The sequence below is a fragment of the Brienomyrus brachyistius genome, chromosome 1 (assembly GCF_023856365.1).
Source record: "Brienomyrus brachyistius isolate T26 chromosome 1, BBRACH_0.4, whole genome shotgun sequence".
Lineage (NCBI taxonomy): Eukaryota > Metazoa > Chordata > Actinopteri > Osteoglossiformes > Mormyridae > Brienomyrus > Brienomyrus brachyistius.
In genome coordinates, this window is record NC_064533.1 from 25,446,199 (window position 1) to 25,472,313 (window position 26,115).

Below are 26,115 nucleotides of genomic sequence, written 5' to 3' on the forward strand. Positions count from 1 at the left end.
GATAAGCGTTGCAAATTGTTTTGGGCTAGGGGCCCCACGGGCCCCCTGCACCCCAAGGGCCCCTGGGCAGCGGCCCCGCTGGCCCGGTCCGTAATCCGTCCCTGTCTCACGTGGCAACATTTTGCCAAATGTAATACATGGTTTAAGTGCCACCTCTCTGTGCATTTTTATAGTATCTAAATTCAGATTACATGCGATTAACACGTTTACTGTGCAATTTTAAACATTAAACTTGTTAACTGGAACAACCTAAAAGTACGTTGCATTTATTTTGCAGATTCTTTTATCTAATCAAACACACATTTTTGAAAGGTTCAGACAGTATCTGGAGCCATTGGGCTTTTAAGGGCCTTTGCTCAAGGACCCAACACTGAAACGTGTCAAGAGCGAGATGTGAACCAGCAACTGTCCAAGCAAAGGCAGAGCGCTCAAACTCACTAAGCTACACACCACTACTTCTAGTATATGCCACTACTATGTTTATCTATTTTTGTAATAGATAAAGTGTGATTGCATGTGATAAACTATTTTTATACATATTTTATGTATGTCTTTGGCTTTACCTTGTTTGGGACACCCTAAAAGTGCCAGTTATGCTTAAAATATTTCAAACAGATGACAGATAACTGCATTAAAACTTAATGCCAACGACTTATCTACTGGCTTGCAGTTAACAACAGTGACAGTAGTTATTGGTTTTCTATGATATTTACCATATCTGGCATTCTTAAAGAATGCGGAATTAAAGTGCCTTTTTAGCCACCCCCCCGGAGGATTTGAACTTGTAAACCTTTGGTTGTACATCCAATTGCATAACCCCAGTGAAAATAACCTGCCCTAAGTGATGGCAGTTTGCAGTATCTAAACAGTAGACTGAACATGTTCCAGAACTTAACAGAACAATACTGAACTTGTATTCATTCCATAATTTTACAAACTTTAAAGAAATGAAATTTATTAGAGAATATTTGCTAAACCTAAATTAGTTTGGAACAATTTTTTTTTTTTTTTTAAGAGAGCACGAGTCAGACAGAGGAATGTTCTACTCCTGAATGTAATGGAAGTCTGGTCGCATTTACCATTTAGCAGTTGTTGTGGCGTGAACTTCTATAGGAAAGATGTGGACAGAGAGAGAGACAGACAGACAGACAGACAGACAGATTGTTTAGTCAGGGAAAGTTCCTTCTTCTTCTTCAAGGAAACAGGATTTTCTGCACATTGCTATACTGTCATCATTAAGAGAGAGGCAGGTTTCCATAAAGGGTCGTATGCAGAAGCAATGCTTTATAGCATTTGCCATTCGCACAAGTACATTGGAATGCTTCTTTTCAAATGTCTCATTTTGCTCTCTCTCTCTCTCTCTCACACACACACACACACACACACACTCACGAAGCTTGGGTTCTGAGAGCACAGTCAGCATTTCAGAGGGTTAAGGGCCTTTCTCAATGGCCAAACATAGATGCGACTATTCTGTGCGGGGCGGGAATTCAACCTGGCAACCTTCCGTTGCACACAGAGGCCTAAGCCACAGAATCACAAACCGCCCCCGTAATTTGCCATACTATAATATTGTTTTCACCACTGTTTACTCAAACACGTTTGCTGGTGGGCTTGCAATGTTTGTAAATATTTTATATAAAAGAATATGCATTTTTAAATGACAAATCTATTGCAGGAATATTACAAGATGAGATTAGTGGGTGTGGATGTACTAGGGTGAAGCAAACTCATATGAGAAGTGCATTCATTGGTTCAGTTGTTCTTTTGCCCTAGTCATTGTATAGGATCAAGATTCATTTACTGTTCCTGGCAGCTGATAATTGTACCTTTAAACCACAAAACCAGCAATGCTTTGTTGCATTGCTGCCACTGCATGGTTTTTCCTAAGTTTTACAGATTCTCTGCAATTCATGCCATTCTAGCCATGGAGAGCAACAATCACACAGTCTCCGAATATCATCAAGGCGGATGGAATCATCTAACACCTACGATGATTCATCTCATCCAGGGTTTAAGGGATTTGCAGGACTACCAGTTATAAGGCTAAAGGTCCACATCGCAATTAATTGCTCGCTGATGTGATTACCATATGCTCATATGTTTTTTTAAAGCAGCCGTTGCACGATGTGGCTGCATCTGGAGACTTAATAGGACCACCTCATTTGAAAGAGCCTTGAATTAAGGCCTTGAAACACAAATGGCCCGACTGTCTTTGGTTATGCAACACTCGGTAGTGCTGCTATTATGGGAAATGCCGTGCACAGGTGATAAACACAGCTAATAATAGACTCCTCGATGTGGCCCTATTACTGCAAATTGGTTTGCATGTAATTGGAACTGGCAGGCAATGAAAGGTGTTATTTTAGATCATTCTAAACGGGACAGCCTCACACTACAAAAGAGACAAAAACCAATGACTAATAATAGTTAAGGGGAAAAGTCTCTGCTGTAAACGTCAGGTTCAATAGGTGCTGTACTGAGCTGAATTTGTGCTGGGGTCCCTAGGAGCTACCGAACACAGACCTGATAAGCTTGGTCCGCAGGGTATTGTTCAGAGCTGCTGTTTTCACCAAAAAGCAGACATTGTTTCCACTACAGCTTCCTTCCTCCCTCTGTCCAGCGGGGAGAAACTGCAGTCAGGGCGGGCCAAGCTGGTTACTTAATGGGCGTGCTGAGAGTGTGAGGTACATTTGAGCCAGAACTCTTAACAGCACACAGTCGAAGCTGCCGGACCTGTTTTGTCGGCACGGCTTGCTTGTTGGAGGCACCGTGACAATAGACAGCTCACAATTAGTGCAGAAACAAACACAGGATACATAACAGAGAGGCGTAAATGCGGGAGATGTGATAAATACAGTGATTTGCGTAAATTGAAGCAGCGCTTTGTAGACAGTTCACACAAGCACAATGCAGACAACATACGCGTACACATATAGTGCGTAGCATGCAACCCATGCAAAGTGCAATTATTATGTTCATAACAGACTGTTAGAGGGCTGTGCTGGTGCAAATGTAAATATTAAAGTATGTCAAATGTTTTATGATTGCAAGTAGGAGGAGAGGTGCAGTTACATTGTAGAATAGGATAGTGTGACTGCTTGTAAATGCTTAAGAGGGAGTTTGATATTAAAAATATGAAGGCAAAAGATATATTTATAGGGGGGGATGAATGAAGCCAATTTAAATATTGTGGGACACGTGTCCCCCCCCTCCCATCCCCAATACATCCTATGCCCCGGACTGTCTGAATCTGAAAAAGGCTCATGGCAAATGCATATAAAATGCTGACTCTGTTACTGGTGCTGCATCATTACACGCTGAAGGTCACTTCCTGTTCTCATTGTTTTATATTGTGGTTTTTCTCTGCGGAAACAGCATTCACTGAGTGAGAAGCAATTTGGTTATATTTATCTAAAAAATTCAAGTGAGATAATACCTTCTGTGTTGTTTTATGTGTATTAATTGTGCACTTTAATTCCAAAACAAGAAATCTGGAATCGCTGCATCTGCAGTTCAGCTGCAAGCCCAGGCTACACATTTTAATAAAATGAGGGTTATAAAGGACACAGCCGGTATAACTTAAATTTATTATATATACTTATATGGATTTTCCTTATGTGACACTTAGTGTCCTAGTGCAGCATCCCTGTAACGGTACTGGACCTCTGGCCTGCTACACTAGATATAAATTGCAACTACATTAGCAGAAGACTAATCAGGACTTTTAGAATCACTGCACCAGTAGTAGTACGCTGGTTATTGATCGTTCTCTCACTCATTACCTGCGGACTTTCAGACTAAACGAGAAAACCTGCGTTGTGCATATCTGTGCATATCTGTGCATATCTGTGCAGCTGCCCTGACACCTCAGAATTGCTCTAGGTTTCATTTTGTATGCTTTAAATGTCAAAGCGTCCAAAAAGGTTATCCTAAGGTAATGGCTTTCCCAGGGAAGAAAGCTAAGCTAAACACTAAATTAAGAGCTCAGTTTAAGCTCTCCAGCTGTCCAATCTTGCTGCGAATCGTGCCAGAGCACCAAAGAGCCACCAGAGTCGGCCACCTTTGGATCTCCAGCCCTGAAGCAGCCGTCGTATGCGGGATCAATCAAGCCCACAAGCCAGCTGTGCCATACATTTTGATACCTTCTGTGGCTTTCATCAGTGGAGACTCTTTTGCTTGGCTGCTTTTCAGCTGTACAAAATTGAAAGGGTGGAAAAAAGAAAAGAATAGTCAGGATGGAGTTTATCAGCAAAGGGGTCTGATTAGTTTGGCTGGCTTAGCCCAGCTGGAAGTAATCGTTCACTACCACTCCATCTCACAGTAGCATATGGTCCGGGTGTAATCCGTGACTGGAGACGGCTGAGCAGTCCAAAGCAGACCATTTAGGTCTTCTGCTACTTAATACCCACCAAAGAAGGCATCGACCTGTAAGAACTCAAATGCAGACCAATGCAGCCATACCCATGAACAGACTTACGAATAGTACACTGACATTAGTGTTAGCCGGCAACAAGGAATGAAGCATTAATTGTTTCCATGGTTACATGAAATATTCCAAAAGGTATCCCTGAAGGATCAAGGATTTTTGTTCGTCATTCTGCAGGTGCATTACATAAAATACAACAGAATTTAGTGGCTGCCTCCGTGATGACATAAATAACATACATACATGCATATAAATATACATCCATCCATCCATTTTCCAAACCACTTATCCTACTGGGTCACGGGGGGTCCAGAGCCTATCCCAGAAGCAATGGACCTGAGGCAGGGAACAACCAAGGATGAGGGGCCAGTCCATCGCAGGGCACACTCACACACCATTCACTCACACCTATGGGCAATTTTTTAGCAACTCCAATTAGCCTCAGCATGTTTTTGGACTGTGTGAAACCCCACAACAACATGAGGAGAACATGCAAACTCCACACACATGTAACCCAGGTGGAAACTCGAACCCGGGTCCCAGAGGTGTGAGGCAACAGTGCTAACCACTGCACCACCATGCCACCCCATAAATATACTTACATAATCAAAGTAGTCTTAAATAAATATTATACAAAGTAGAGGATTCTGGGAAATATTTTCAATAAATATACCGCACATTTTATATTGTTGTCAAGTAACATGTAAAACATATATGTTGTACAGATATGCAGGTTTGCTCATATATTAAGTTAGGAAATGTTTAACATTAGTAACGTTCAGTTGCTTAAGAAACCTCTTAATTTATACTAATTGTCATGATCGCCGTTAAAAGCGGGCGATCGAGCGTGCAGGAGATGCAGGCAGGAGGCAAGCAAGGCAGGCGGAATCGGGGAAAACGGGGATTTATTAAAAGGATCGGGTAAACGGGACGGGGAGGGCAGGACGGATCACAAGCACTGACAAACATCAATGACGGACGCTGAACTAAGGTAAGACGGACTGAAATAGACAAAACAACCAGGTACAGCTGAGTACGATCGGGGAAGCACACGCGGATAATCAGGGGGGCGTGGCACACACAAGGATCGTACGAACTCAATTGATATATAATCACCACATATTTACTATATTCACACAGTACATTCCCAGTAAGTGACAACAGCGGTGAGTAAGAGCAGCCCTCGTGGAAATTAGCACAAGCGCCCTGTAAACTAGCTGTCAGTCATCTGCCAGGGATTTGCTGCACTTCGCTGCTGTGCCGTGAGCACATTGAAATCCTGGGTAGTATTCACACATTTCAGCGCGTCATCTGAGCCTGCATCGGAGAATCATGCCGAGCAGTTCCGTGGACCAAGAAGACTGACAATTTATAAACCACATTAAAAAGTTCGAGGCCAAAACTTTTCTTGAAATATTTGTCAGGAGAAACACCGGTAGCTAATTTTGATGAAAGGTGATCTTGTTTTTTGAAAAAAAGAAGTCATTTACATTTTAGACTAAAGATTTATGCTCCGTGGTCAAGAGAAGAAGCAGACTTTGAGTGATTTCATTTCAAGATGGAGATACTTGGCTTTCAGATAAAGTGTGACCTCCCCATGCATAAATCATCAAGTCTACTGTCAGATTTAAAAAAGAAAAATCTGAAAAGTAGGTTCAAGCTGTAAGTCTCCACGATTTGGTGTTCTCATAGAATGCAAAAACAGATCTCAGACAATAGCACCCCCCCACCCCCCTTTTTGAGGTTTCCTTAGGGATGCACTTCTCTTGAAAAATATATCATACTACAATACAAAGCAGACTTTATAGAATACAATGCCATTCTGACAGAAGTCCTGCTGCAAATTAATGCTTGTAACTCATCTATCTTTCAGCAACGTATCCAGTACAAAGTCATTGGGTTGCCAGGGGGTGGGGATGGTGGGGGGGGCTGGAGCCTGTCCCGTGAAGCATAGGGGACAAGCCAGAGGCACAGCTTAGATGGCATGCCAGTCCATTGTAGGACACACTGAGCAATTTAGGGAGGAGTCTGCCAAAGCTGCTTGTCTGGAGGAAACCTTTGGAGACCATCCAGACTACACAGGCACACAGAGCCGATTCAGACCCCCAGCCCTGCAGGTGCAAGGCAACATTGCTACCCACTGAGCCGCCCCCTAAAGTGAGAAATCTGTGTTTTTCAACCCAGTCCTCGGGCACCCCCAGCCAGTCCATACGCAATTTTAGCTCCCCTCCCAGCTCCCAGCACACCTGAACCAAAAACATAAAGAACACATCAGACAATCAAGAACAAACTGAAATATCAAGACCACTGGATAGTTGGTACAGGTGTGCTGGGAGCTGGGTGGGCTGGGGGGGAGTAATAATATGGACTGTCTGGGGGTTCCCAAGCACTGGGTTGAGAAACACTGTAATGACAGCTACACGTTTGATATTCAGTATAAAACAGCCTGCAAAATTATAGTTTAGATACATTTTTAAGCTTACAATGAAGGGTTATATCCTACTATGCAACATGGCCATTGACATCCCTCTAAAATCAAAACAACAGGGTTGAGGTGATTTTCAGTAACCTTTGTGGAAGACAGATGCCCCCAAGCACAGCAGCGTATCAGGAGTCAGCCAGTAAGGTGTCATGACCCCATGTATCGGCAGTGAACCAGATGGAGGTATTCTGGGAATTTTGGATAATTGTGTCCATGTTTGCGGATGACGGCAGCCCGGGCGAGAGAGTGGGCTGGCCATAATTCTCCATCCCATGTTTTGATAAAGATCGTTTTTTGCCAGTTAAGCGGGAGTTATTTCTTGCTCTGGAGACGCCAACCCCCCCCACCGCGTCCCCCACCACACACACGTTAATCAGAACTCAGTCTCGGCTTTGCTCCTCCTGCTGCCTCAACAACACGCCCACCAATGTAACCCAGGAATGGCCAGCTGTAAACACAGGAGCCATGAACACTCTTCCAGTCCTTGGTTGTGAGACAGGCAGGTGGGCTTGTGTGTGTGGCTCCTGAGCCAGACGTCATCACTCATCCTCTGTGCTACTCTGGTTATGGAACGTCATAAATTCTCAGCATGCTGATTTGTCTGTCACGGCTGTGCTGTCTGATGACTTGTGTGGTCATTGTGGAAAATATCAGTACGATAAATTGCATCCACATACAATGTCATAGACGTTTAGGGAGGCTTGAGTATGTAATAGTGTAGAGGAATCCCCTTTAGCCTTATTCTGCCCTTAGGGAGTTCTGTACAACTGCTTTTATTGTGTCAAACATCTGAGAGAATACAGTCACAGGAACAACACCCTGAACTGAACTGTTCTACCCATAATGCCATGCTTTCTGTCCACTGCTCCTTTGGGCAAAACACTCCAAGAAACAGGCAGCCAACTTAGCGCTGCTGATTGAACGGGCAGCTCTGAAGAGCTTGCGTAGGCGGTCTCAGTAGATGTCAAGTCAGTGGCATTACTAGGATGGCTTCCTAGGGTGGGCATTTGGGTATGCTGCAGGGTTAGTCAATGTTAGAAAAGCTAACAGTGTTAGAATTGTGTCCGGGGTCTTGGGGGTCCCCTGGTGGCCAGTGTGACCATGACGACGCGAAAGTGCAACAGGTTTGTATGAATGTAGGACTGGGGTCTCCAACCATATGTACAGTGAGAGCTACTGCTACAAAGAAAATAATCTAGGGATTTACATGTTTCATATAATACATGATTATATGTGGGGTTGTGGGGGGGCAGGGTGGAGAATCTTATTATCTATCTCATGGAGGTTCCAGGATAATACTATTAAATCATTATATCATTGGTATAATTTAATCTGTCTTTGTGGGTGAGCAGACGCAGACGATCCGTTTGGGTGAGGTGGGGGGGGGGGGGGTAAGTGGATTAAAGTTAATTTCGGTCTGGACACAAAAATATGTCCCGTTTTGGTTCAGAGTACGGATACTACCTGTTTAATTTCTCCAAGGTTCTGCTCTGAGAAAACTTGTCTGGAAAGGCATTCTATATATAGACACCTGAACTCTCATGTGATACAGTTTAAGGTAAGAAAATGCAGTTTTCCAGCCTGTTATCAGGATTATGAGGAGCTGATGACATTCTCAGACAGAGGCTGCTCCTCCAGCTGTAGTAAAATGGAATATCGTTTACATACTGGTCAGGCAGGAGGAGTTTACACCATTTAGACTTTATTGGTTTTCAAAAAGTTGGTTGTATTCATTTGAGCTTTTGCGTTATTCCTCCAAATGCTGATTGTAGCGCCAATTAAACAAAGCAAATGGTAAGACCTTTGTAACCATGACAAACAGACTTAATTTTAAGTAAAAAATATTAAAGGGTAGAACATTTAAGTGGTTAAATAGTAAAAAAAAGTTCCTCTTGTTTGTCTTCGGTTGAGTAAATAGTGACCTGCTATTAGGTTTTTATTAGACAAGCTTTATTACAAGCTTTATTATGATAAAATGCATGTGAAATGTACATGAGTTTAGTTGAATTGATGGCTGACTTAATTATAAAGCATTATTATGTGGGTATATCACATTATTTTTGGACTTAAACAGGCATCAGTTAGCTTGTAGTGGTAAAATGGGGAAATTGCTGTATACACTATATGTACAAAAAGTATTGGAACACACCTCTTAATCACTGAATTCTGGTATTTCATTCTGACCCATTGCCACGTGTGTATTGAGTCATGCAGTCAGGTTTACAAACATTTCTGATTGAATGGGTTATTCTGAAGAACTCGGGCACGGTACTGTCATAGGATGACACCTTTGCAATAAGTCAGTTTGTGAAGCTAGATATTCCACAGTCAACTGCAAGTGGCATTACAGCAAAGTGGAAGTATTTAGGAACTACAGAAGCTCAGCCATGAAGTGTGAGACCACGTAAAGTAACACAGTTAGGTCACTGAATGCTGAGGTGCATATACAGTATAGTGCGTAAAAGCCACCAAAACTCTGTTGACTCAGTAACTACAAACTTCCTCTGGCATTAACCCCAGCAGAAAAATTGTGTGCCAGGAGCTTCATGGAATGGGCTTCCGTGGCCAAGCAGCTGCATGCAAGCCTCACATCACCAAGCACAATGCCAAGCGTCGGATGCAGTGGTATAAAGCACACTGCCACTGGAAACTGGAGCAGTGCGAACGTGTTCTGTGGAGTGACGAATTATGCTTTTATGTCTAGCATCTAATGGATGAATTTGAGTTTGGAAGATGCCAGGAGAACGTTACCTGCCTGACTGCACTGACCCAACTGTAAAGTATGGTGGAAGAGGGATAATGGTGTGGGGATGTTTTTCAGGGGCTGGGTTAGGCCCCTTAGTTCCAGTGAAGGGAACTCTTAATGCTTCAGCATCCCAAGACATTTTGGACAATTCTATTCTTCCGCAATTGTGAGAACAGTTTGGGGCCTTTTCTGTTCCAGCATGACTGTGCCCCAGTGCACAAAGTAAGCTCCATAAAGACATAGCTGAGTGAGTATGGTACGGAAGATCTTGACTGGCCCGCACAGATCCTGCACAGAGTCATGATATCATCCTAATCGATCTAACCCATCAACTGTTGGGATGAACTAGAATGGAGATTGCGAGCCAGGCCTTCATGTCCTACATTAGTACCTGACATCACAAATACTCTCCTGGATGAATGGGCAAAAATTCCCACAGACACACTCCAAAATCCTGTGGAAAGCCTTCCCAGAAGAGTGGCAGCTGTTATAGCTTTAAAGGGGGAGCCAATTCCATATTGATGCCTGTGGATTTAGAATGGGATGTCATACAAGTGCCTGGAGGATAATGGCCAGTTGTCCCAATACTTTTGTCCATATGGTGTATATATAAAAATTCAGATATTTTAAAAAAGTAATTCTCAGAACAAACAGTTGTTCATGAGTTATTTTATAGTTTAACAACTAATTTGAAGCTGGATGCCCTTGTGGGTCATGTGTGGATTGGTGCAAACTGACAGTTAGCTTTTTACACTGTAGGCTGGTGGATGTGCTATTAACGTATTTGGCAGTCTGCGATTTCATTTCTCGCGTTTCACACGCTGTGTAGTGTGATACAGTTCAGTCACGCTTAATTGACTGCACTGAGCTGTAACTGTGCATCACATAGCGGAGAGACGGTACTGTATTTGTTGTCTGGAAATGACATTCACAAGCATTTTCAGCTCTGACTTGCGGTCGATTGTGTGGGAAAGGGCTCGGAACCACTACACTTTCACAGATGATGTATACTGTAAGAGATGTACCTGATGAGGAATTTTAGCATAGGAAACAGTGAAGGAAAACCTGCAGCTGAGGGAAATGAATTATACCATTGAAGAGCATAAAGTCTGCAGGCTACATATCATCGCTGACCATTGATAAATAATAATCCATTATTTCAGGAAATGTCTCGCTTTATATTCACGATTACCAGTAACAATGTTACTTAGCTAGCTATCTACCTAACGTTAAGTTGTCCAAATTAGTGATATAAAGTAATCAGAATAAACGGCCATCATGAATACAAATGTCAACTAGTACTCGCATACTGTAAATACTCCTTAAATAGATGACTTCGTAAAACATCTTTTCATTGGTCAGTTAGATGGCAAAGACAATCAGAGACAGAGGAGAATGGGCATATTCCATCCATAGTAAAGGGGGTAAAAGGGCAGATAGTGGCAACAGTTTCCCTCATTTGTAGGAGAATGTAACCTGTGTCCTTCTCATAAGAAGCTCATCCCCTCAGCTGAAGAATACAAGGAGGACAAAATAGGTTCTATTTGTATCAGGATAGTCAATCACATTGGCCCTCACATGTCACATAATGTCAGACATTTACAGCTGTTATTGTGGATTATTTTCAAGGTACTCATGGGTCAATGGACACAGCTGGAGGACAATATGTACGTCCAACACACGTTACCCATAATGCCTCCCCTGAGCAGAGGCAAAGACAGGGGTCTGGTCATGGGTGAGACAGAAGTATGATGCAACAAACGTATATGGGGCCAGAACTTGGAGTATTCCCCGGACACTGAGAACTCTGAGTGGTTTCCCTGTCAGGTCAATTCCCATGTTATTCCTCCGTCAGAGGCCTGAAAGCATTCTTACGCAGACTCTGCTATGTGGTGGAGCAGTGGGGGAAAATACAATTGAATGCTAGGTAGGAAATAAAGTATGAAAATGCTGTTTCAATGACACACATATGAATGCCAGGGAAAATGGCTTAAAGCAATAAAAAAGACAAGGAGTATCAATGAGCCCTGCTGATGCTAAGTGCCCTGGGCACGGATAACAGGAAGACAAAGTGAGGTGATGGTGCTGTGTAAACCCAACAAAACCGCACAATCAGGGATTGTCGAGTTTCTCCACAATGGGGCACCCTGGAAATAGTGTGTATATGTCCACTGGCTCAGTTTCTGCCAAGATTAAATATGAAACACTGGTAGTACTGAGCGAGTGGAAAATTAAATCAATCTCTTCATATTTTTTTTTTATTAGAAACTGCATGAGAGTGAAAGTGGGTAACGAGAATATTTTCTGGATTCAATAAATTTAATGATGTTTCCTTTCAAATTTTCCACATTTCCTTGTCAGGAATCGACACGAAAGGGTTCAGTCATCCACAATTATTTTTCAGTGGTCCTGCTTACCAATAGGTCCTGCTTCCTGGAAAATTTTACTTTGAATTAAATTTGTCTAATATTGTATCCCGAAAGCCCCCCCTCAGATTATACGGTTGAATGTTCTCTGGCAAAAGAGGCAGGTCAGAAAGAATAACATTTTTTGTTCTTTTTAATTACATTTCTTCAACTGTTTTTTTTTTTCTCGACAGACTTGTAGCATTTTATTTCTCCTCATGATCATGGAACAGGTCTCCTTACAGGAGATGTGCAGTCGTGACCTTTTGTAATTAAACCCCTCCCCCACTCAGCATAATGCTTTAATCCACTGCAAGGGGGTGTCTAGAAATACTAATGCATTGTGAAACACAGTGGGCAGTGTAGTGTTTAAGGGTGTAACCTTAGCATGGTTGTTGGGTCACATCCTGACAGGGGCCCTTCTGCAGTACCCTTGATCCTCAATCATTCTATGGTATGTAGGCTTCTTTGGAAGAAAAACCCTAAGTATCTAAGTGTACAGTATGTGATCTTGGGGTCAAAGAGGGAAAGGTTTTTCCTGCATTTGGTTTCTCTAAAACAGGAGTTCAAAGGCAGTGTATCTGTGCTTCTTGTGTCACTAAAGCTTGTTTTTTGTCATCAAACCTATAAGGGCCGGTCAAGTAAACCTCGTAAACATGGTCAGGCATGGTCTTCTTTTATGTAGTTGATTCCAAACTACCCCCAAACCTCTTAGAACCCACAATGTGACAAAATCACTACGTCAGAATGATTCTTTGTGGGACGTGAACTTGTTATGATGGGGCAGGGCACAGGCAAGAAAAAAGCGATGTCCCACTGAGCAGCTCTGAGACAAAAAGGGTTTATTTAATAAACTGACCTGAACACACTGGGGAAAACCAGAAAATAAAGGGACCATGAGGGATTAGAACTAAACAGGAGAAAAAGTATTTGGTACTAAAAAGAACCATAAGTACACATACTAAGGGAACTTGGCAACACAGGGAGCCGAACTAGGAGAAACAGGCAGTAACAAACAGTAACATATGCATTGACAGACTACAGAACAGAGCATTACAGGCACTTAAATAAGCACAGACAACAAGGGGCAGGTGTGGAACATGACCAAAACAGCCAATCAACAGAGGCATGGTGCCACAAGCAACAGGTGGAGTAAAGTGTCAGCTAAACAAATAAAAGTACTTGAAGGACATATGGAACAACAGTGTGATTCTATGTGCTTAACATAATTGAGGTGTAATTGTGTTGCATTACAACTACATCTTGTTTTTTACCGTGAATTATTATCTCTAACCGTATGCAGGTGTTAAACAAAAGAATGTAGGGCGACTGCAAAAAAATAAACAAGTGCAGAACTAGGGATCCTTAACAAACACTGGAACTAGGAAGCATCAACCACACAGCACTAGGAACTAGGGAACATAACACAGAGGGCTGAGTACATTAGGAAAGAGTAATAACAAATACAAGCAAAACCAACATCAAACAGGACACAAGCGGGGCAAACCAAAGCAAGGAAGCAAAGATAACTAATAACAACCATTAGGGAAAACAGAAAACCAATAACCAATGACCAGCCTCAAACCCATAAGAGTTATGCAGTGGTCCAGGGAGCAAGGAAAACACAGTAGGACTGAAGGCAATGAGACAGGGAGGGGGAATAAGGATGACCAGCAACGCCTGCTGGCCAAATCGGGAAATAGCACCTCTATATAGCCCATATGCGGGATAGCCCAGCATCCTCTCCAAGATGTTCCCCTGCCTTGTGCTCCATGTTAAGATGTTAAGCACTGTAATGTCTGTCCTGTCATGACTGCTGTACAGTGGGTCCAGGTGGAACGTTTTTTCAGTTCATTGACTATTGAACATGGCTGAGATGACAATAAAGCTTTTATTAGACTTAACCATGGATGGATGCACTTTGTATTGCAAAAAAAATAAAAAACAGTTCTGGGGTCATTTTCAAGGGTAATTTTAAAGGGACAGCAACTTTATCACCTGCTTCAGCACTGTAAAAATAACAGACATACACTATTTCTGGTGCATTTTTTTACCAGAGTAATGGGGTGAGTAATTTGGTACATACTAAAGAAACTTTTCCAATATCAAACTACTCATTTGCCATTATATCATGTGATATCAATGATTTGAGAGGCCCTTACTGTCTGTTCCCGTAGGACCCCCCCCCCCCCAAAAGAAAAAAAAAAAAGACATTAAGCAGTAAGCACAAAGCCCTTTATGTATAATCTAAGAAAGTATTTTTTGCTGGGGTTTGACATGACAAACGACGTGTGATATATTATTGTACGCGGTTGCTTGTGGAAACGTAGCATTCCTGATTTAATTAAGCCATATCTAAGAAGTTGAGAGGGCTTAACGCTAATGCTATGGAACATTTGGAGAAAATGGTCCCTCTGGTGCCAAACAGGCCCTACTTCTTCCCCCACCCCGATCACCAGTGATGCTGAATGCTTTTTCAGCCGGAGAACTTGTTTGTTTTAGCGGATGAAGCCTCATTGCCTTCTGTAAGAAATGCGTTGCAGGTGTATGCAGAATGAATGCTGACGTGCTGTTTGACTTTTGTGCAGAAACTGAGACGTGGCTGAGCCGGTAGAGCGGTCTGGTGAAAATGATTACGGTACGGTCTCTGAGGATCCCCTGCTATAATTCTAAAGGGAACAATGTTTGTTTGTTATGGGCAAACAGATGATCATTACAAGGAATCACTGAGTACCACTGCTATAATCTACTACTTTCACACTGCAAGAATACTACAGGATTCTTTTGAATGGTTCTCAGATGTTCGCTTGGGAAAAAAATCTTTATTGTAATGAATTGTGAGCTGTACAAGCACAATGTATAGCTTTCAGACTACATCTGACTATACAGTACACACACACACACACACACACATAGAGTAAAGAGTTTCAATACAGTGCTTTTGGATAATGGAAAGGAGATACAAATGAGGAACAAAAGGGGGGAAAAATCCACTACGCAATATGTTAACCAAAAACAAAAGGTTTTGAGTTCACATTAATTTCTACTGAACCATGATATGCAAAATGAAAAAAGATAAGGAAAAAAACTGTGTACAGTCATATCATTTGGAAAGTTATGGAGAGTGTGATATAGCCTGCTCACGATGCAGAAACGTCTAATAACAAAGAAAAACCTTACTGCTAAGCTGAGATACTGTATATCCAGTTATATGATAAACATGTGAGTATCCTGAGACTCTCACAATTTATGATTCTCTTTCTAGATTTGGGTTAATTGATGTCACTGGTCCTCTGTCAAGCACAACAATTCTATCAAATGCTTTCAACTATTTATTAGACCTGCACCTGCCTGATTCATAGTTATTAGTGCTGTGGTGAATTAATATATCTGTGTAGCTTTGTATATGCAGCTAGAATGGATTTTAATAAACTGAATAGCAATCAGTCCTTCCTTTTTCATGTTCATGCTTCTTAAGCCATAATGCTTGGACAAGTGTACACAAACAGATGGACCCAAGGGTATCAAGTTTTGATAGCAAATTGAGAGTTTGATTGTGACAAAAGCCAGCATGCAAAAAGGGTCAGGAAACCTTGGTTTACTTTTGAACTTTTACATGGTTGGATATTTTACAGAAGTCCTTCAGAATAAGTGGCATTCTTTGGTATGCAGTGAAGAGTTTCCAGACTCTTAACATCAGCGATGGATGTTAAAGTTAAACCGTGATGATTCAGATGTTAACGGCCAGTGCTACTCTGTAAGCCAGGGAGGTCAGCATAGAAATCAACAAAAAGCAGAGTGTAGCCATGTTTCCAGCAGAATATTTTCAGCATATGGACATGAAGATGATGGCTAATCTATCTAGCTCTGTAGCATAATCACATGATGTATAAAGTCTTGGTTTGCTTTCCATATTTTAGCATACCTAGAAACTGTTACTGTTTGAAACATTTGTTTAAAATCTGAAATACTTGCATTACCTCATTTATATGTGTTAGTACTTAGAGCTAAATAGATTTATTTTATTGCCCTTATTGAGCCCTAATTTTTTGACAATCTCTTTGTTTTTTCAATCTGATTTCTAAGCAGCAGTTCATTCCTGGATAAGTGCATTTATAACTTATATGCTAAACTAGCTCATGGCTTAGTTATCTAATCCAGACTCTTACTCTAGTCTAATGCTAAGCTAATACTCAGGATCCCACTGTAATGTTTACTGTCTTTATTGTATCCAAAGAAAACTCCAAATATTCCATACCCCCTTATCCAGTAGAGTCACAGAGGTCTGTCTTAGCACCCTGCCGAGAAAGCCAGCCCATCCCACAGGATACACACATTCATGAACAGTTGCGGTAGGAGAGACACCAGTTCAGCTAGTAGAATGTTTTTGAACCGAAGCAGGACGCAGATTGCCTAGAGGAAACTTGTGCAAATTTAATATTTCTAACCAGCCTCTTTCCTTTGTTGCTGGAGCTTTATATGCTTACAGTTTGTTAGGGTTTTTCTCCAGTATCAGATCTGCATTCTATTTTAAACATAAATTACCACCATTTAAAGTACATTGTGAAAAAACTGACAGATGCTGATAAATTAAACAGACAATGTTTTCATCAGTCATGTTTTCATCAGTCATTCCTTTGAATGTGTGCAAATAGGACTGCATCTGTGCCTTTTCACAAAACTGCCGAGTTAAAAATGTTCATAGAACTGAACTGTATTTATTACTGAGTCCCCAAGAGACTCTATCAGATCCTTATACCTGATAGAAATATACTCTGTCTTCAGCTGTCCATCATCAGGAGCCCGAATCCAGATCACATCGTTATGTTTTTATAAAGATCAGCCAGCAAAGAACCCTAAAAACTTATATTTCAAAGTGTGATTTTGGTAACCCCCAAGCATTCATGCATTTTCCCAATGAATTAGCGTATTTATAAATGTCTTATCATGTAACTTCTGCGGGGTGTCTATTTCTGCTAGACAGGGAAAGGTCGCGGTGGCACTGAACTCCAACAGTAAACCACTTGTTCCGACGATAGTTTGGGTTTTGATGAGCAAACCCAGCGTCTGAATAACTCCAAATCTTAACCGGAGCACTTTGCAGACGGAGTGCACGCTGTTCCGTCAGTGAAATTTAGGGGGGAGCCGTAATGGAAGGGAGGCCATTGCCGAATGACTCCTGGTCTGTCGCAGTGTTGTCATCACTCAGATGTTTTTCGGTCTCCTGCTCAGAGGACAGATCACTGCTTTGCTGGAAATCAGTCACACTTGCACTGTGGCACATTGTGTTCCCTTGTTTTGGATTTAAGTATTTACCTTTTCTTTTATTTTGCCATATTTGTGAGCTGAGCTTTAAAATTCAGGACTAATAAACTTGTTACCTCATATTCATTTTAAGTTTACCTGTAACGTTGTCTTTTGGAAATAGGTTTGTAAAAAGATTAATTAAATGATTATTTACAGATGATTTGGTGCCACTTTACAATATACCCATATAAAGAGTTATGAATGGTTTATAATCTGGTTATTAATTAGGTTGTAACACTTTGTAGATTATTAATAGACAATTTTAAACAAGTTATAACACAGTCTTCTTTTTATTAATGATGTACTACCATTTACAAGTGGCAAAAGGGAGCCTTATTGTAAAGCGGTACTGATGCTTTTTGTCTAAATTGACATACAAGAGAAAGCAGGGTTCAGCCAGTGCCCGTAACGATTAGGAGGCACGGGTTTTGCTCAAGGGCCCAATGGCAATTGAACTGGCAACCGTCCAATCGCAGGCATAGAATTCTAACCCACAGAGTCACACACCAACTGTCGTACACCTGAAACCCTTTTATAATAATATTTTGGAGCATTGCTCATAATTTTTCAGTGTGCCAGCCCACATCAGTCATGCCGGGAAAAGAACCATGACGCGCAGAGACGTTTATTGTGGGTTTGGCTTTTCTTCGTCATGAACCATTGGTGGAACCCAGCATTCAGCAGAAAACACGCTGGCCCACACTAAAAATGAAGAAGCAATTTCCACAGATGCAAACAGAATCGAAAAACAAATAAACGTATGACAACAGACTTTTGGCTTTTACTTATACCTTGGTCTGATTGACTGGGAGCAAAACACAATTTAAAAATAATGCAGCAAACAAAGGATAGACAAAATTAATCAGCACCACAAGTCCAATCAGCTGACTTTCCCAGCTACTCCCTAACCCTCCCAAAAACCAGCTCTGATCTCTCGTTTGTGAGTCATTTGCACGTTCATACATTGTAATGCCTTTCTTCTGCAATGTGTTGGCACCTCGTCCTGGGTTGTTCCCTGCCTTGCTCTGTAGCTTCTGGGATAGACTTTAGACTCCTGCAACCCTGCATAGGACAAGTGGGTATGGAACATTACTGCCAATGCTTTGCTTCCCATTTATAGATAACAAATATATGCTGAGCATATGGGAATCAGTTCTTGATTTTAACTGCAACTGATACGGATGCGTCCGGGGAAGCAGCACAGAAACCATGAAGTCAGGTAAAGCAGTAAAAAATACCTGAAAATAATCTCTGTTTATCCCCATTTACTTTTGAGCCCTCGTGGTCCTTTATTTTGTAATGTTCCTAGTGTTTTCTCTTTTTGTAAGTAAACCCCGTCCTGTCCTGTGAGCCGCAAGTGGGTCGTCCACCTCCTACCCGGCCTGCACCATGCCACGCCGTTGCCCCAAATTGGCCCTGATCCATGACAGCAGCTTTCTCATTTAATCATAACCAAGGCACAAGTTATGACAAACTATGAAAGGAATGAGTAATCAACTTTGACTTCCAGTATTGTTATTGTATGAAAGTTTACATGTGCCATTTGTGTACAAATAATATTAACTATTATCTTCAAGAGTATTGCAGTGTATGTTGCACATAATGTATATACACAAAACACACAAAAATCCACAAGAAAATCACCCATTCCAATAAAATAATGCTGACTGAATGCAAAATTATCGATGAATTGTAAAACCCACAATGTGCTAATTAATAGTAAGATTCTTCTATGAATTGTTAGTTTGGACAGCATAAGAACGCCTTGTCATCTGGGTAGAATTAATATGATGCACTGCCTATAAACCCTGGAAGAAAATTGGTTTCTAATATACAAGGATATGTGGAATAGCTTGGAGAAGGATTACAAGGGAAACACCTCATTTTCTCATAAACCACACAATGTCGAATACCCCAGAATCCAAATTCATACACCACCTTTACACTAAGATTCCCAAATGTCATTCTACATGTCATACACTGGCTTAAATATTTGAATATTACTCCAATTTCCGTGGTATCATAAGGTTTCCTTTGCATTCATAACCCCCTTCATGAGTCAAACTCACAATGAACAGGATGTGTAATCAAAAGCAAAACCAGTGCTTTCTGCAGAGACTGTTCAAGCAAACTGTTTGTTTCTTGCAGAGGTGGAGATTTCAGGTCCAGAGAATACAAGTCCAGACCAAGATTTTCTTTCAACCAACCAGTTGAGTATAAAGAGTCACAATCACAGAGTACTCAGATGGTTGGTTGAAACAAAATCCCGGTCTAGATTTGTACTCTCTGGACCTGAAATCTCCACCTCTGGTGTTTTGTGTCCTTCAGCAAGGATATAGAACAGTTCACCATGAAGGGCTCTCATAATGCCCTAAGTCTGTCTTTAAGTAAAATTTGTAGCTAAGTCAGAAAAATAAGAATAATTTAATAATACTAATGCTATTATTATTATGGTTCTGGTTATTATTACACAGTAATAATAAAAGTAACTACATACAGCACTGTATTATACCTCAAGCCAATGCACTGCTGAATCAGTGCAATGTTTTCATGGGCGCCACAAACTCATTTTTAATCTAACAGGCTTTATTGCAGTCCATTCAAAGGTAAGGCCGAAGACTGATGGGATTATGGGATGTATACTAAGGATCCAGAGCAGATCACCATGAAGTGCTCCCATAACTGCATCTCTGACACTCAGTGCTAATGCTTAGAATAATATAGCATGTTAGCTGATTTAATTAAACACCAGTTTAGCAGTGTATACCCAATGAATAGATTTCTCTGTGTTTTAGGAGTTCAGATATTTTGGAAGTTCTACTCAGAAGTTACACAGCCTGCAGCTGGGGCTTACAGCAAGGGAACGAGCGTTCAGGGGAGGTCTTTGCCTCATGCGTTACAGATGTTTCAGCTTGGTGGTCCCAGAAACGTTCTTTAGTGTGTGTACTGGGGGAGATCAGAGCACAGAGCCAAACCTGAGCACGAATCTCCCACGTGTTATTGCCCTTAGAGTCCCACAAAATTTGCCCCAACAGGGCAAGTGCAGAAACCTCATACAATGTGCTGTTACTGGACAGGTGACAGCACTAGTTTCTATGACAAATTTGTTAAAATAAATAAACAGCTTATTTAGGACAGCTAGAGAAGACTTAACCGTTTAAACATGTATATTTTGTAGTCAGGAACATAAATTCATAGTGTAGTATTTATCTAAAAAAAAGATTTAAGTGTTTAATTTATATGTTTAAATTATTCCACAGACACTTTTATCCAAATCAACTTAATCAATAGGATCAGCGAGTCCCTGGAGCAATTAGGGGTTAAGGGCCCGGCTGAGGGGCCCAAAAGTAAATGTGCCAAAGCTGGGATTTAAACCAGTAACCTTCCAATCACAGGCAAACCATCCTAACCTGCTCAGACAAATTTATTTATTAGTCCAGCAGTTCATTTTTCTCCTCTGTAGAGGACATTGGTTTTTTTTCTCATATCCTTCATGCTGTACATGCCACTATTGTTGATCCTATTGAGTCCTATTGTTCCTTAAAGAGGGCAGTTAGGGCTTTAAGATGACATCACATGTGTGGGAGTGTGAACATGCCAGGGGTGGATGTCAGAGAGCTGGCCAAGGGTGGCCACCCCCAAAACAATAACTAGCCCCTGATGCCCCCCCCCCCCCAAATCAAAGTGTTCTGCAGGTACCACTAGGCCTTGCCATCATACCCTTCCCATCAAATCAAAATTTTAATCAATATTAAAAATACTTTTTTTTCCTACTATATCAGAAGGAAAAAGCTTCCCTGTATGTTCTCATGTGATTATTCGCTTCAGACAGCAGAGGCCACAGTGCCACCCGCCGAGCCACCTCACTGGCCTAGCCTTCTCATTCTTGGAATAATTATTTATCTTCTCTGCCATCGAGGCTCTTTAGCATGCAGCTGCAGCACTATCACACCCGTACTGTTAGCAGAGTATCGGTCGTCACGCTCACATCAGAAAGCAACACCAGATGCGTGTTGACGTGCTCCAGCCACCCACATGTGAGGTTCTGCCCAAAACCTCTTAGAAGTATTCAGCTGGTCACGGTGTAAACACCGCAGGTTCACATCTGGACATAGGGGCGTTGTGGGAAGCCAGACTCAATGGGTTTTGAAGCTGATGCTTCTCAAAGATCTTTAAACAAACATTGATAGTCCCAGACCTTTGCTCTTCTGTGTGTTTTGATTAAACGGGGCTCTATTGATCCTATATTTGGGCAAGATGTGTTGCTGTTAGGTGTAGGAAGTAAGATTCTACAATCCTGGACAGGTAGAATGCTCGGAAGACTTTCCAAACCTTTCATCTTCGCTGAAAGTGCAGTTACTGAACTCATACTGCATTAGAGAAACGGCTCTTGTGAAATCTTTTAGCTTATGAAATTTTATCTCTTTTTATCTTCCAACCAATTATCCAGTTCAGGGTCGCAATAAGCCTGCAGTCTGTCCTAAGAAGCACAGGGCAGGGGGACACTGCACATTCAGTCACACCATTGAAAATTTAGAGATGCAGATTTACCTAATTCCATGATTTTTGACGCTGAGTTTGAGTCCAAAGTACCTGGGGCAAAACCCATAAATGCATAGTAGACAAGCACAGGATAAAATAAAGACAATATATTTCTACCAATGCAGATGTGCATTTGTAAACACTGCTGGGGTATTGGCATGGGTTCAGGGTCATGTGTATATTCTTGGTGTACACTGTCTGTACTTTAAGAGAAGCAACACATTAAATTCTGCAAGAGGGTTTACTTTCGGATAGCTTTGAAGAGAAAAACATTAACAAGTAACTAAGCAGTTAATACTTATCGCGAAGATTTCCATAAGGTCATTCATACGTTGGTGCCAGAAAGCGTACTACTTCTGTTTATGCTAAGTCACTATCAACTATCTGTATGCACTGAATACTCCGCGCTGCATTAAACAGCAAGATACTGGCAGAGCTCAAAAGAGATTTCATTTACAAGAATATTTTCCCCCAGAATCCCAGCTTTCTATCTTTCAGTTTCTATAAAAAGGAGCATTTTGAAACAGCTGCATAGAGTCCCCCTTAGATCGACCCACCCACGGAGTTGGGATACCGCAAAGATGCGGGATGAGACTTGCATGGCGATCGGGAAAGCGCATCAGAGGCACGACGTGCACGCACGATAACTTTCACTGACAGCGGGAAAAAAAACCCAGAAATTAAAGTTTCAATTGCTTCTCTGATTGCAATTATCGAGTTTTCGCTTGGCAGACGCTTTCAAAGGAGGCGCAATGTATTTATTGGCAACGTATCTGGGTTTTAACTCGAAACGAACGGGGTCCCGTCAAGTACGCGCATGAGGAGAGGCGCTCCGGATCAGCGCTGGTTTATAGATCACTGCCAGCAGCCCCTCTTACTCCGTTCCTGTAGTCCCGGATGTCAAAAGCTAAAGCTGAAAAGCATCCACTCCTTTTTTCGAGGTTGTGCCCTGTCGGACCATACGGTGGATTATTATTATTATTATTATTATTATTATTATTGTTATTATTTCTTGAATATTCAAATCAATCGCCACTTTTTCAAATGTATAATGTTTCATAAACTGTTTTCTTATTTCCATTACAGTACGGTTATTGCGACTGCGGTCAATTTTTGTCTAATTAGACTTTTCCAGATGTTATGAACAGAGTGGGAAAGCATGCACTTAGAAGTGTAGTTCACCCTTTAGTATTAAAAAATAGCATTGAGAAGAACTTTACCAGAGTTCACAGATCTCACTGTAGACCCAGGTGTTGATATGTTAACAATAGTTCTGCAAATTATTTACTAGGTCATCCATCCAACCATCTACCCCAGGAAACACAAGTCATAACACAGGGGAGCATCCTGGATGGGATTCTAGTTGCTCATAGTTCCTTCAGGACTAATATACCCAGAGAACTGTGGCTATGACAGGCAATTCTGAAATAAAATGTTAAAATTAGTACTAATGTGAGCCTGAAGACCTCTGTCTAAGGCGGGTAATTTACCACCCTCTGATGACGGCATTTCTGCTGGCAGACCCTTGCAAAATATAAGCCACCCATTTCCATTTTACTGTAAAGTATTTCACAGTCACAAAAACTGAGGAGAGCTGTTAATGCTTCAGCTATTCCTTAAAAGTACAAATTTTGGCTGGAGTATTGTTTGTCTTCCAAGAATATGACATTATTTAAGACTGATGAACAAGTATCATGTTCTGATCTCATTGGATTCTTTGTCACTGCTGTACTTGCATCAAAGTCTTAAAATAGTACACATAGAGTACAATATTTCAAATGTGATTAGGTACACCTGAAAAAATATAGTGAGTTTTTAATTAGCATGTTGCGTTAATGTGAATTTAAGTGATGTAAATAATTTGTAAAGCCACACAATCAAAAATGGCAAAGGCTCTTCTGAAACTTTAATGAGTACATGATGTAACCAATCACCAATAATCAAAGATGATAATCATCAAATTGACCTGCATATTTGGAAATCAATCCATCCATCTCCCAACCACTTGTCCAGGGCATGGTCACAAGGCTTCTATTTTTAGAAAAAAAATGACTGATTTCAACAAACATTTCACCAAAACATTTATTTAATCAGGTGGATGTTTATAACTTTTTTGTTTTAGATTTTCTTACTACTGTTACTCAGCTGGAATACACATGATGTCTGTCGTATTACTGTATAAGGGATTGACAGTCTAACATTTGGTAACCGTTATTAATTCCCATACAAAGCTGGAGAAAAGGCTTTCCCAGGTAGCTTAAAGCTTACAGCTTGGACTTTATAGAATCTTCTGTTTTGATCATTTCTATTGTGCTCTTAAATTTTCACCATACTGTACAGCCAAGGATGTGGACTTTAAGTAGCTGAACAGGAGGAGGCCTGCTGCTGGGAAAAGGCTGTTGGATGTGGGTTAACTGCATGCTCCGTCTGACTGCAGAGTCTGCTGTGAGCTGATGTCCCTGGTCTGGAGGAGGATTGGGTTTCTGGAAGTCAGCTGTTATTTTGCGAATGGTGAAAAATGTTCCACACAGTTCCATTTGTCAGGACTGAACAGAGTGGTGGTTAAACATCTGTTAGAGAAGGAACACAACCATTATGTAGGTGGAGTGAATATAAGAGTACATATAAATCTGAATTAGAATGAATGAATGAATGAATGAATGAATGAACAAACGAATGGATGATGAGTGGACATTTTAAACAACCCCTATTGTCTTTTTTTAATTATCGGTCATTAATGGTATTATAATAGGAGCAGTAAGGCAATCATTACGATCTGAGAGATGTGATATGATGAGGTAAAGAACATCATGTCAGTGATTGTTAATAATAAGACCATAATGTGGGTCAGTGTGGATGAAGACATTGTGAGAAACGCAGTGACACAGAACTGCCTCTGGCTACGGCTCCCAACATGCCTGACATTGTAGCTTTATGTGTAATATATTCGCCAGCAGAGTTTATAATCACTGCAAGCTATTTTAACAGCAGTAACAATGCATGGAATGCCAGTCTCTTCAGGTAACTGCCAATAATAAATAGATAAAACAAAAGCTACAAATTCTATTCTTCCTTGATTATTATAATTAGTTCCCCATTGTCATCCTCAAGCAGAAACAAGACCATTCCTAATTAGAAAATGAAATGTACAAAATTAAACAAAAAATGACATTTTGATTGTTAGCTTTTGATTATTTGTTGCGATATGACAAAAATGAAAAGAACATGTAACAGTGATTTATAATATTCCATTTTCGCTGAAGTGAAAGATAACTTCTAGATTATCCTGAGCCTGTTGGAAAGTTTTAGCAATATGATGAGAAACGGACTGTCAAAATGGCCAATCACTGAGTCCAAATGATGTACTGTCTCAATTATAATCCAATCAGATCTCTTCAAAGATGAATGTGGAGGTCTCTCTCTCTCTCACCCACACACACACAGGTTTGTAATTTTGTCTTTGTGGAGATTCTCCATTCATTTCTATGGGGAAATCTCTAATCACAACATAACGACCTTAACCCCCCCCCCACCCCCACCCACACACACACACACACACACACACACACATCTACAAAGGCTGTCACACCCAGAAGGTCTCTACTTTAATTATGTCTTCTGAAATTAAATCAGATTGGTATGAGATTCAGCTCCATTTTAATTGGCCTATGAATCACTTCCAAGAGTGTGCATATTTATTCATGCAAGAGTAATGACAAAAATATGCATGAATTTATTAAATACGTTTGTAGTCCTCTTACTCTGCATTGGTGTGAAGCATAATATTTTAAAGCCTAAACCGCATTCGTTTTCTTGTACCATTTAGTACCATCTGTTACCCACTTGTGTAATTGCTGGTTTTCAGTGTTGTGTATTATAGCAATTTTTAAATCTTTGCAAAAGAATTTAGTGTAGTGTGTCAGGTACTTACTGTAGATGATGGCAACAGTGCCACCTACTGTCAGACGTTAAAATCTCATCTCTAGACTCTTCCCGTTGTTTCCCAACCCTATTTAGTTATTTTCACTTACTTGGTTATGCTGGGACTCCCTATAACACTGGTGAATTTGTCATATTGAACAGACATGGCACATTGAAAATTGATAATGGTGCTGATATCTATTGTTAAATAAGACAGTGGATTTCTTCTTTTAAAATTCATAGTAGAATACAATTCCCAATCGCATACTGTATCCTGAATCTT

General features: G+C 40.9%; 1 protein-coding gene across 1 annotated transcript in view; it reads left to right on the forward strand.

The window, feature by feature from the left end:
• The window catches only part of LOC125705564 (F-box/LRR-repeat protein 7-like), a 61,215-nt gene that overhangs the window by 15,892 nt on the left and 19,208 nt on the right, over positions 1-26,115 (forward strand). The gene's annotated exons all lie outside the window — the stretch shown is intronic.